This window comes from Bombina bombina, chromosome 3 (genome assembly GCF_027579735.1).
Source record: "Bombina bombina isolate aBomBom1 chromosome 3, aBomBom1.pri, whole genome shotgun sequence".
Classification (NCBI taxonomy): Eukaryota; Metazoa; Chordata; class Amphibia; order Anura; family Bombinatoridae; genus Bombina; species Bombina bombina.
Genome location: NC_069501.1, coordinates 166,315,820 through 166,329,806, shown reverse-complemented (window position 1 = coordinate 166,329,806; position 13,987 = coordinate 166,315,820).

Genomic DNA, 13,987 nt, shown 5'->3' with positions numbered 1-13,987 from the left:
ACAATTGCTACAAATAAATACAATTAAATAAACTATCTAAAGTACAAAAAATAAAAAAGAACTAAGTTACAGAAAATAAAAAAATATTTACAAACATAAGAAAAATATTACAACAATTTTAAACTAATTACACCTACTCTAAGCCCCCTAATAAAATAACAAAGACCCCCAAAATAAAAAATTCCCTACCCTATTCTAAAATACAAAAATTACAAGCTCTTTTACCTTACCAGCCCTGAACAGGGCCCTTTGCGGGGCATGCCCCAAGAATTTCAGCTCTTTTGCCTGTAAAAAAAAACATACAATACCCCCCCCCCCAACATTACAACCCACCACCCACATACCCCTAATCTAACCCAAACCCCCTTAAATAAACCTAACACTAATCCCCTGAAGATCTTCCTACCTTGTCTTCACCATCCAGGTATCACCGATCCGTCCTGGCTCCAAGATCTTCATCCAACCCAAGCGGGGGTTGGCGATCCATAATCCGGTGCTCCAAAGTCTTCCTCCTATCCGGCAAGAAGAGGACATCTGGACCGGCAAACATCTTCTCCAAGCGGCATCTTCTATGTTCTTCCATCCGATGACGACCGGCTCCATCTTGAAGACCTCCAGCGCGAATCCATCCTCTTCTTCCGACGACTAGACGACGAATGACGGTTCCTTTAAGGGACGTCATCCAAGATGGCGTCCCTCGAATTCCGATTGGCTGATAGGATTCTATCAGCCAATCGGAATTAAGGTAGGAATTTTCTGATTGGCTGATGGAATCAGCCAATCAGAATCAAGTTCAATCCGATTGGCTGATCCAATCAGCCAATCAGATTGAGCTCGCATTCTATTGGCTGTTCCGATCAGCCAATAGAATGCGAGCTCAATCTGATTGGCTGATTGGATCAGCCAATCGGATTGAACTTGATTCTGATTGGCTGATTCCATCAGCCAATCAGAATATTCCTACCTTAATTCCGATTGGCTGATAGAATCCTATCAGCCAATCGGAATTCGAGGGACGCCATCTTGGATGACGTCCCTTAAAGGAACCGTCATTCGTCGTCTAGTCGTCGGAAGAAGAGGATGGATCCGCGCTGGAGGTCTTCAAGATGGAGCCGGTCGTCATCGGATGGAAGAACATAGAAGATGCCGCTTGGAGAAGATGTTTGCCGGTCCGGATGTCCTCTTCTTGCCGGATAGGAGGAAGACTTTGGAGCACCGGATTATGGATCGCCAACCCCCGCTTGGGTTGGATGAAGATCTTGGAGCCAGGACGGATCGGTGATACCTGGATGGTGAAGACAAGGTAGGAAGATCTTCAGGGGATTAGTGTTAGGTTTATTTAAGGGGGTTTGGGTTAGATTAGGGGTATGTGGGTGGTGGGTTGTAATGTTGGGGGGGGGGGTATTGTATGTTTTTTTTTACAGGCAAAAGAGCTGAAATTCTTGGGGCATGCCCCGCAAAGGGCCCTGTTCAGGGCTGGTAAGGTAAAAGAGCTTGTAATTTTTGTATTTTAGAATAGGGTAGGGAATTTTTTATTTTGGGGGTCTTTGTTATTTTATTAGGGGGCTTAGAGTAGGTGTAATTAGTTTAAAATTGTTGTAATATTTTTCTTATGTTTGTAAATATTTTTTTATTTTCTGTAACTTAGTTCTTTTTTATTTTTTGTACTTTAGATAGTTTATTTAATTGTATTTATTTGTAGCAATTGTGTTTAATTAATTTATTGATAGTGTAGTGTTAGGTTAATTGTAGGTAATTGTAGGTAGTTTATTTAATTATTTTATTGATAGGGTAGTGTTAGGTTTAATTATATCTTAGGTTAGGATTTATTTTACAGGTAAATTTGTAATTATTTTAACTAGGTAACTATTAAATAGTTCTTAACTATTTAATAGCTATTGTACCTGGTTAAAATAATTATAAAGTTGCCTGTAAAATAAATATTAATCCTAAAATAGCTATAATATAAATGTAATTTATATTGTAGCTATATTAGGATTTATTTTACAGGTAAGTATTTAGCTTTAAATAGGAATCATTTATTTAATAAGAGTTAATTTATTTCGTTAGATAAAAATTATATTTAACTTAGGGGGGGTGTTAGTGTTAGGGTTAGACTTAGCTTTAGGGGTTAATACATTTATTAGAATAGCGGTGAGCTCCGGTCGGCAGATTAGGGGTTAATAATTGAAGTTAGGTGTCGGCGATGTTAGGGAGGGCAGATTAGGGGTTAATACTATTTATGATAGGGTTAGTGAGGCGGATTAGGGGTTAATACATTTATTATAGTAGCGCTCAGGTCCGCTCGGCAGATTAGGGGTTAATAAGTGTAGGTAGGTGTCGGCGACGTTGTGGGGGGCAGATTAGGGGTTAATAAATATAACATAGGGGTCGGCGATGTTAGGGCAGCAGATTAGGGGTACATAGGGATAACGTAGGTGGCGGCGGTTTACGGAGCGGCAGATTAGGGGTTAAAAGTGTAATGCAGGGGTCAGCGATAGCGGGGGGCGGCAGATTAGGGGTTAATAAGTGTAAGGTTAGGGGTGTTTAGACTCGGGGTACATGTTAGAGTGTTAGGTGCAGACGTAGGAAGTGTTTCCCCATAGGAAACAATGGGGCTGCGTTAGGAGCTGAACGCTGCTTTTTTGCAGGTGTTAGGTTTTTTTTCAGCTCAAACAGCCCCATTGTTTCCTATGGGAGAATCGTGCACGAGCACGTTTTTGATGCCGGCCGCGTCCGTAAGCAACTCTGGTATCGAGAGTTGCATTTGCGGTAAAAATGCTCTACGCTCCTTTTTTGGAGCCTAACGCAGCATTTGTTTTAACTCTCGATACCAGAGTTAAATTTATGGTGCGGCCAGAAAAAAGCCCGCGGAGCGTTAACAGCCCTTTTACCGCCGAACTCTAAATCTAGGCCTTGGTCAGCAATTATTCTGGCGCCTCCCTGGTTGTATTGATTAATAAATGTCCTAGGGTTTATTCATTGTTCTATAGGTTTTTTAGGGGCGCATTCATTCATAAACTGAGTATGTAATTAATGTTAAGTCTGGCACAACTCAGATTTTATAAAATTTGGTGTCTTTCAGTTTACGATTAATTTCTACAACGTAACACACATTCCTTCCAAGCACACGATTTTGTAGTTAAATAAATAGAGTTTGGCATAACCCAGATTTGAAATAATAATTATCATATGGCTCGTAGTTAATGCACAGCAAAATTGCAAGTGTGTGGAAGTTCAAATAATGTGCCTTATGGCACAGCCAATGCTATGATTCTAAAGTAATACAACTCACATTCATTGGTCTATAAGATCTTGTGATACACGCTCTTTCATATACTGAGTTTATAATTCAAGTTAAGTCTGGCACAACGCAGTTTCTATAAATGCTTTCTATCCTTCAGTTTGTATTAGGTATCAGCGGTATAACATCTAATCATACAGAAAGCTCTGTAAACTGAGTTTATAGTTAAGGTTAAGTCTGGCACAACCCAGATTTTATGAAAAAGCTAAGTGTCCTTTAGTTTATAATTTGAATCAACATCGTAACACACATTCATTCCAAACACTCGATTTGGCAGTAAAAATAAATAAAGTCTGGCACAAGACCTTATTCCAACTTTTAGGAATATGCGCCTAATAAAATATAGAAAACTAAAGTAGCACCAAGCACGCACACATTGTTATTTATATAAGTACACTGGCTACATCTGTAGCCCAGGTTATAACTGATTAAGCTTTTTTCTGTGAATACTCAACTTACTATTACCCCTATTCTCTGATTACTATTATTGATGTAAAGTACTCATAACTTTGATATCATCCACTGTATTGTATACTCAACAGTGATAGTGGAATTACATTGAGCTGAGACTACACTACCCAGATGAGAACTCTTACATTAGCTCGATAATCAAGATTATAACTATTGTGGTAACCACTACCTAGTTGATTTACTTGATTATTTAGATCACTAATATTGGTGAATTTACTGAGGCCGAATTATTATAATTTGTGATCTAACGTGGAATTTATTACACTGATTTGGGCACTGGAGCATATTTTAATTGTGTGTGTATTAACCAAACAATTTTGTTTTTTTAATTTTAATATCAATAAAGGTTATATTTTAATATTCTGTTGAGGAATCCCAACCCTTAGTTTAGGCCCAGAGTGCTGTAAGTGCATACTTTGGGAAGTCTGGTATCTTTTATACCATTCTTTGTGTTTATAATTATATTTGTGCACAAGAACCCTTTCCTCTAGTACATAGTAAAATTGATTAAACTCACACCTCCTGATTGGAATTACCGTTAGAGGAAAAGTCTAAGTAGTGCCACTGTTCATTCTTGTGGGTTAAATTGAGGATTACCTGATAGTGGCATGTATTTGAAGACCCTATGATCTAAATCAAGAAGTTTACAGACTCTCCACCAAGCCTGGAGTGGGTTAAAAATGGTTCTCATTTTTTTCACCTCTCTAGGTAGTAAACTAGAGTTGCAATGAATAATTGTTACGGGCAAAAGTGGATGTTACACGTCTCTCAAGTTCATTATCAATGACGTAGTCTCTCACAAAGATCCAATCCATAATTAAACGTGCCAGAAAAGCATAGTTATATATCTTGATATCTGGTAAAGCTAGCCTCGCAAATTTTCTAGGAAGGGAAAGTTTAGACAGAGATTCTGGGTTTTTTATTTTGCCAGGTAAAATTTCTCAAGGTGGTATTAAATATTAAAACGTCTTTTCCCTTAAGGATCAATGGAGTATTCTGGAGGACATATAGTAGTTTAGGGAGACAGACCATCTTATAGAGGGCTATACGGCCTAACAGAGAGAGGGGAAGATTTTGCCAGTTTTTCAAATCCTCCTTAATTTTATTCATTTTAATATATATGCAATACTTAAAGCATTATGCAATATACATGCATAAAAGTTTAAATATTGAATATCAATGCAAGGTCTGACTACATTATATGTACAATGTTTGAAATAAATGGCATGGTCATGTATGATGCATATTAGTTTAAAGGGACAGTCAACACCAGAATTTTTGTTGTTTTGAAAGATAGATAATCCCTTTATTACCCATCCCCCAGTTTTGCATAACCAACACAGTTATATTAGTATATATTTTACCTCTGTGATTAACTTGTATCTAAGCATCTTCTGACAGCCCCCTGATCTCATGATATTTTATATATTATCTATTGACTTTCATTTTAGCCAATTAGTGCAGTGTCTACCACAATCCACGGATGTGATCACAATGTTATCTATATGGTTTACACAAACTAGCTCTCCCCTGTTGTGAAAAGCAAATAAAAATCATGTGATAAAAGGCGGCTTTCAAGGGCTTAGAAATTTTCACATGAGCCTTCCTAGGTGTAGCTTTCAACTAAGAATACCAAGAGTACAAAGCAAAATTGGTAATAAAAGTAAATTGGAAAGTTGTTTAAAATGACATGCCCTATTTGAAACACGAAAGGTTTTTTGGACTTGACCGTCCCTTTAAGTATTGGATATATAAATTAAAATGTAGATAATCTTGCAAGATGCATTTATTATTTTAAATATAAATATATTTTAAAAATAGATATTTATGTTATAAAAGACATTGCATTATAATTAGAGGGTTACATAACCACATGCCTGTTCTGTAATAATACAATTGTTATACTAATGCCTTTTGTAACTTTGTAAATATAAATTTTAAATATAAATTTATGTTTACCATTAAAAGCACAAGATTAAAATAATACATATTAATCTATATACAATAGTTAAAAGAATATGCATTGCACATAAGAATGCATAATATTTTAAAGATTGTAGATAAATGCACTATTAACCCCTAAGCTTCCCTAACTTAATCACCTAATTAACTCCTATACAATTATGGGGGTGGTTAGGAGATTAAGGCCCATGAAATACTATCAATAATCACCTAATTAACCCCCATACAGCTATGGAGGATTTTCATAGTTGCAGGAATAGGGTCATTATTTGAGCACCTATCCGAATGGATAGATAGCATCCTTCAGCCATTGGTCATGTCACTTCCCAGTTATTTACGGGATACTACTCATATACTCAACCTTGTGGATACTGTGCAGGTGGTGGAGGGTATGACATGGCTAACTGTGGATGTCGTGGCCCTGTATACGTCAATACCACATTCCTTAGGTTTAGAGGCCCTCAGATTCTTTTTGGACATGCTTACACATTATTCTGATGATACTAAAGATTTTATAATCTTGGCTACAAAGTTTCTTCTTGAACACAATTATTTTCGCTTTGAGGGGGTTCATTATGTCCAGTTGAAAGGTACAGCTATGGGGGCAAAATTTGCCCCCTCATATGCTAATTTATTTATGGGCTGGCTTGAGTATAAATATTTACTTGGACGTATGAACCCTTTCTCTGCGAAGATATTGTATTACAAGAGATTTATTGACGACTTGATTTTTGTGGGTACTTTCTCTGAACATGAAGCAAAATGTTTTGTTGGGTACCTTAATTCCTGCATTCCTGACATTCAGTTTACATATGAGTGGCAGCCCAATACTATACATTTCTTGGATGTAGAACTAAGTTTCAATAGGTGTACGAATAGAATAGATACTGGTATGTATCGCAAACCTATTGCAGGCAATTCCATTTTGCATTCTTCTAGTTCTCATCATAGACATGTTTTTAGGGGGATTGCCAAGGGACAATTTCTCAGAACTAGGAGGATTAGTTCAAATTATGCTACTTTTCACTCTGAGTCTCAGTCGTTAAGGAAAAGGCTTGAGAATAGAGGTTACCCTATTCAGACAATTAATGATGCAATGAGAGATACTGATCAAATTGATCGTTCTAGTCTCTTAAAATTTAACAGACATAACATGCAGTCTAGAAGACAAACTGATGAGAAACCATTCTTTATTACTAAATATTCCATGCAATATTATCAAATTTGTAATATCATTAAAAAATATCTACCCATTTTATATGGGGATGATCTTTTGAAAGACACTATTAGTAATGGTTGTAGGTTCGTGTACAAAAGGAACCTTACACTAGGCAATATGGTATCTCCTAGTCAACTCCGAACCCCTGGAAATCAGAGTTCTTGGCTTAGACACAATGGTACCTATAGGTGCGGAAAAAACTGTAAGGCCTGTGATGTTATTAAAATAGGGCCTAATTTTAGATCCTATGTCACTGGAGACGAGTATAACACTAAGGGATGTGTCAATTGCTCTACCACTTTTGTGGTTTATCTAATTGGATGTAAGAGCCACAATTTACAATATATAGGTATGACAAGTCGTGATGTTCGCACCAGGATACGAGAACACTTGGGCTACATAAAGAATAAAATTGATTGTTCAGAATTGGCCAGACATTTCATCACAGTTAATGGGGGAGATGTGCGTGATTTTGAATGGAATGCAATAGAGACCATAAATAGACCCCCAAGGGGAGGAGATAAGTGGTCTATTCTTGCTAGACAAGAGGTCTATTGGATTAACAAAATGCGCACATTAACCCCTCATGGATTTAACTCAGAAAACGATATTATTAATTTCTGGGAATAAATGTTCAATATGGTAAAGGTTCATTCACTTACTATCTATCAGATGTTTATCTATTTATTTATATCTCACATTAGGGTCTTAGATTTGAAACTATCTATTAGTGCTGGCCTCATTTTGTATCATTTTGTTTTGTTTTGTTTTGTTTTGCTCTGTTCTTTCTATCTAGGATTTGATGATCTAGGATAGTATTGAAATTATATCTTTATTATTGGTCACATCATTTCATCATTCTTATATATATACTTTCTCTGTCTTTCATAAATGATAAAGGGTATTAATCAATTGTTCTAGATTAGGGACTTGCCTTAAATTCTTATCTAAGGTGTTGAGACTGATAGGTTGGCATTATATGCATTTATATACTTATGTATGAGTCAATTAATGTGATCTCATTGCATTTATTAATTATTCCATGAATTCTGATCTACAGTATAGAACAGGACTTTAATGAATTTAACCTAATAGTTCCAATGTTTTGAATTCTGGAATTCTTTGCATGTATTTCCTATCATCAGCTCCTATTATAATGATCTGTCATTTACATTTAAATGGTTCTATTTAATGTATCTAGATGTAACCTTATTGATAATATGTTTCCCTCTTTATATCATGTTAAGCACTAATGTTTAACCTCAGTGAAGTGTTAAGGGTTAAACTTTGTTCACTTGTAAGGGATGGAAGGGGAGGGGTGTTTTTACATTTTAACCAATGAGGAACATTTTACCTGTGTAAATAAGGGTGACACCTGTATCAAATTATGTCTATGATTACGGCTATACTCTGCCGAAACATGTAAGACCTGTTTTGTATCTTCCACCATCCTTTGATGCTACCTTCATATGCTTTTAACGAATTTGGATATGAATCCTGAATAAAATTTGGACTTTTATTTATCTACATTGGCGACTCTTTGGACTTATTTTTTCAGCTATGGAGGATTGTTAGGAGATTAAGGCCTACTAAATAATAACTTTCAATAATCACTTAATCAACTGCCATACAGGTATGGGATGTGGTTAGGAGATTAAAGCCTAAATTGCCACCTTCCAAAGCAAACTAGAACTACATTAAGACATACCCCCCTTTAAACTAACCCCCCTAAACTAATCACCCTCTAAACTAAACCCCCTAAGTAACAATAAATAAGAAAATCTAATTTACAATAAATAATAAACTACAGTATCCAAAATAAAAAACCCACCATTATACTTAACGCTAATCTACATGCCCCATAACATAAAAAACCCACCTAAAACAAAAAAATCTAAACCATAACACTAAAATAAATTATTGCCCTAACATGATTTCAGCTCTTTTACTTTAAAAAATACATTTTAACCCTCCTTCTACAATAGCAAAAACATTTTTAAATTTAAATTCTAATTAGCGCTGTGGAATCGCTCTACAAATAACCGATAATAATAATAATCATCCAATAGAAAAGGATCAATAGAATTTAAATATAAAAATGTTCTTGCTATTGGCTGATTAAAATCAGGCCATAGGGATTGACTGATTTAAAATCAGACAGACAATCAGGATTAAGTGGTACCCCTATATATAGGGTTTCAATGCTTCTGAAATGTCAATGTGCGGCCGCGACTGCATGAAGACAATGGCTCGTGAAAGAGAGCTGAAGAAAAGAAAACATATAGCAGAGGCGGCAGAAGAGGCCTCTACCACTGTAAAGATTGGCCCCTGGCTCATTGAAATGGGTTGAAGAGGACCCCGATGTGGACGGCGGATCCTTTGGAATATTTTGCTGCCTCGTAGCACTTTCAATCATTGGGGTCTAAGTATTGGTCTTTGATTTACGGCAAAATATAAGATAAGGAATAAATAAAGAGATTTTGTTTTACCTGCAATCTCAACCTATTAATACATTTTATACTCTCCAGCTGGTAGAACAAGTCATTGAAAATACTTTAAGAGAAAAACTACTTTTTTACGGTATACTGTCCATTTACTTTGAATGTTTTTTTAGTTACATGGCTTTAACTCAAAATTCAATTCCCTATAAAGGATAAGATTATGTGGGGTGTGCAAAAATGCAAAAAACAATCATATAAAAAAAAATTCTTAACTTTTCCCAAACTTTGGGTTTTTCACTGAAATTTTTTCAACACAACTACTACAGTCATATGACAAATGGTTGTAAAAGCTTCTCTGCAATTCCCTTTGTTTAGAAATAGCAGACATGCATGGCTTTTTGGCAATTAGAATGCCTCTAATTACAGCTGCACACCTTACGTGAAACTCCTTGCAGTCAACGGGTTAATCAGTTAGCTTATAAAGTTAATTTTTAACACCAAGTAGAGATTGCCGTAGTGTAGCTTCCTATCCCTCCCTCTCCCATAAAAAAATTCTGTAGCGTAAGACCCCTCCCACTCCCTCCCTGCACTGCCTCTGTGCTGCCCACCCACCTCCTGCCTTACCTCCCACACCTCCTGCAAGCACAAGCAGATGATTGTTTCAGACAGTGACACACACAGTGTCACTGTCTGTAATAATCTGGCATCTACCTTTTTATGGTAATAGAGCACCAATCATGCTCAGTTACCATATTAACACAGATGCCTGCAGCTCAGGAACAGCAGCTCTCTGCATTCACTTGACAGCCAAGACTGCTGGAGCTCACTGCAGCTGTGACGTAAATCTGCTGCATAGTACCGCATAACGTAGATCTACACCATTTTGGTCAAGGGATTAAATGTATACTAATGTAGCTGTATCAATCATGTACTTCCTATCAAATTTAATTGACTAATAGGTATGGAAGTACATATCAACCAATGTTCATTAACAGGAAGTACCTATCAACCAATGAGCACTAGCAAACTAAGGCCTAGATTTGGAGTTTGGTGGTAGCCGTGAAAACCAGCGTTAGAGGCTCATAACGCTGGTTTTAGGCTACCGCCGGTATTTGGAGTCATTCAAAAAAGGGTCTAACGCTCACTTTTCAGCCGCGACTTTTCCATACTGCAGATCCCCTTACGTCAATTGCGTATCCTATCTTTTCAATGGGATCTTTCTAACTCTGGTATTTAGAGTCGTGTCTGAAGTGAGCGTTAGAAATCTAACGACAAAACTCCAGCCGCAGAAAAAAGTCAGTAGTTAAGAGCTTTCTGGGCTAACGCCGGTTCATAAAGCTCTTAACTACTGTACTCTAAAGTACACTAACACCCATAAACTACCTATGTACCCCTAAACCGAGGCCCTCCCACATCGCCGCCACACGATTAAATTTTTTTAACCCCTAATCTGCCGACCGCCACCTACGTTATACTTATGTACCCCTAATCTGCTGCCCCTAACACCGCCGACCCCTATATTAGATTTATTAACCCCTAACCTGCCCCCCACAACGTCGCAGCAAGCTACCTACAATAATTAACCCCTAATCTGCCGACCGCAAAGAGCCGCCACCTACATTATAGCTATGTACCCCTAATCTGCTGCCCCTAACACCGCCGACCCCTATATTATATTTATTAAACCCTAATCTGCCCCCCACAACGTCGCCTCCACCTGCCTACACTTATTAACCCCTAATCTGCCGAGCGGACCGCACCGCTATTATTATAAAGTTATTAACCCCTAATCCGCCTCACTAACCCTATAATAAATAGTATTAACCCCTAATCTGCCCTCCCTAACATCGCCGACACCTAACTTCAATTATTATCCCCTAATCTGCCGACTGGAGCTCACCGCTACTCTAATAAATGTATTAACCCCTAAAGCTAAGTCTAACCCTAACACTAACACCCCCCTAAATTAAATATAATTTTAATCTAACGAAATTAATTAACTCTTATTAAATAAATTATTCCTATTTAAAGCTAAATACTTACCTGTAAAATAAATCCTAATATAGCTACAATATAAATTATAATGATTTTATAGCTATTTTAGGATTAATATTTATTTTACAGGTAACTTTGTATTTATTTTAACCAGGTACAATAGCTATTAAATAGTTAAGAACTATTTAATAGCTAAAATAGTTAAAATAATTACAAATTTACCTGTAAAATAAATCCTAACCTAAGTTACAATTAAACCTAACACTACACTATCAATAAATAAATTAAATAAAATACCTATAATTATCTACAATTAAACCTAACACTACACTATCAATAAATACAATATAAATTATAATGATATTATAGCTATTTTAGGATTAATATTTATTTTACAGGTAACTTTGTATTTATTTTAACCAGGTACAATAGCTATTAAATAGTTAAGAACTATTTAATAGCTAAAATAGTTAAAATAATTACAATTTAACCTAACACTACACTATCAATAAATAAATAAAATAAAATACCTATAATTATCTACAATTAAACCTAACACTACACTATCAATAAATAAATTAAATACAATTCCTACAAATAAATACAATGAAATAAACTAACTAAAGTACAAAAAATAAAAAAGAACTAAGTTACAAAAAATAAAAAAATATTTACAAACATTAGAAATATATTACAACAATTTTAAACTAATTACACCTACTCTAAGCCCCCTAATAAAATAACAAAGCCCCCCAAAATACAAAAATGCCCTACCTTATTCTAAATTACTAAAGTTCAAAGCTCTTTTACCTTACCAGCCCTGAACAGGGCCCTTTGCGGGGCATGCCCCAAGAAGTTCAGCTCTTTTGCCTGTAAAAAAAAACATACAATACCCCCCACCCCAACATTACAACCCACCACCCACATACCCCTAATCTAACCCAAACCCCCCGTAAATAAACCTAACACTAAGCCCCTGAAGATCTCCCTACCTTGAGTCGTCTTCACCCAGCCGAGCCAAATTCTTCATCCAAGCGGAGCAAGAAGAGGTCCTCCATCCGGTAGAAGTCTTCATCCAAGCGGGGCAGAAGAGGTCTTCCATCCGATTGAAGTCTTCATCCAAGAGGCATCTTCTTTCGTCATCCATCCGAAGCGGAGCGGCAGCATCCTGAAGACCTCCGATGCGGAACATCCATCCTGGCCGACGACTGAACGACGAATGACGGTTCCTTTAAATGACGTCATCCAAGATGGCGTCCCTCGAATTCCGATTGGCTGATAGGATTCTATCAGCCAATCGGAATTAAGGTAGGAATATTCTGATTGGCTGATGGAATCAGTCAATCAGAATCAAGTTCAATCCGATTGGCTGATCCAATCAGATTGAGCTCGCATTCTATTGGCTGATCGGAACAGCCAATAGAATGCGAGCTCAATCTGATTGGCTGATTGGATCAGCCAATCGGATTGAACTTGATTCTGATTGGCTGATTCCATCAGCCAATCAGAATATTCCTACCTTAATTCCGATTGGCTGATAGAATCCTATCAGCCAATCGGAATTCGAGGGACGCCATCTTGGATGATGTCATTTAAAGGAACCATCATTCGTCGTTCAGTCGTCGGCCAGGATGGATGTTCCGCGTCGGAGGTCTTCAGGATGCTGCCGCTCCCCTCCGTATGGATGACGACAGAAGATTCCTCTTGGATGAAGACTTCAATCGGATGGAAGACCTCTTCTGCCCCGCTTGGATGAAGACTTCTACCGGATGGAGGACCTCTTCTTGCTCCGCTTGGATGAAGAATTTGGCTCGGCTGGGTGAAGACGACTCAAGGTAGGGAGATCTTCAGGGGCTTAGTGTTAGGTTTATTTAAGGGGGGTTTGGGTTAGATTAGGGGTATGTGGGTGGTGGGTTGTAATGTTGGGGGGGGTATTGTATGTTTTTTTTTACAGGCAAAAGAGCTGAACTTCTTGGGGCATGCCCCGCAAAGGTCCCTGTTCAGGGCTGGTAAGGTAAAAGAGCTTTGAACTTTAGTAATTTAGAATAGGGTAGGGCATTTTTTTATTTTGGGGGGCTTTGTTATTTTATTAGGGGGCTTAGAGTAGGTGTAATTAGTTTAAAATTGTTGTAATATATTTCTAATGTTTGTAAATATTTTTTTGCAACTTAGTTCTTTTTTATTTTTTGTACTTTAGTTAGTTTATTTCATTGTATTTATTTGTAGGAATTGTATTTAATTTATTTATTGATAGTGTAGTGTTAGGTTTAATTGTAGATAATTATAGGTATTTTATTTAATTTATTTATTGATAGTGTAGTGTTAGGTTTAATTGTAACTTAGGTTAGGATTTATTTTACAGGTAAATTTGTAATTATTTTAACTATTTTAGCTATTAAATAGTTCTTAACTATTTAATAGCTATTGTACCTGGTTAAAATAAATACAAAGTTACCTGTAATATAAATATTAATCCTAAAATAGCTATAATATCATTATAATTTATATTGTAGCTATATTAGGATTTATTTTACAGGTAAGTATTTAGCTTTAAATAGGAATAATTTATTTAATAAGAGTTAATTAATTTCGTTA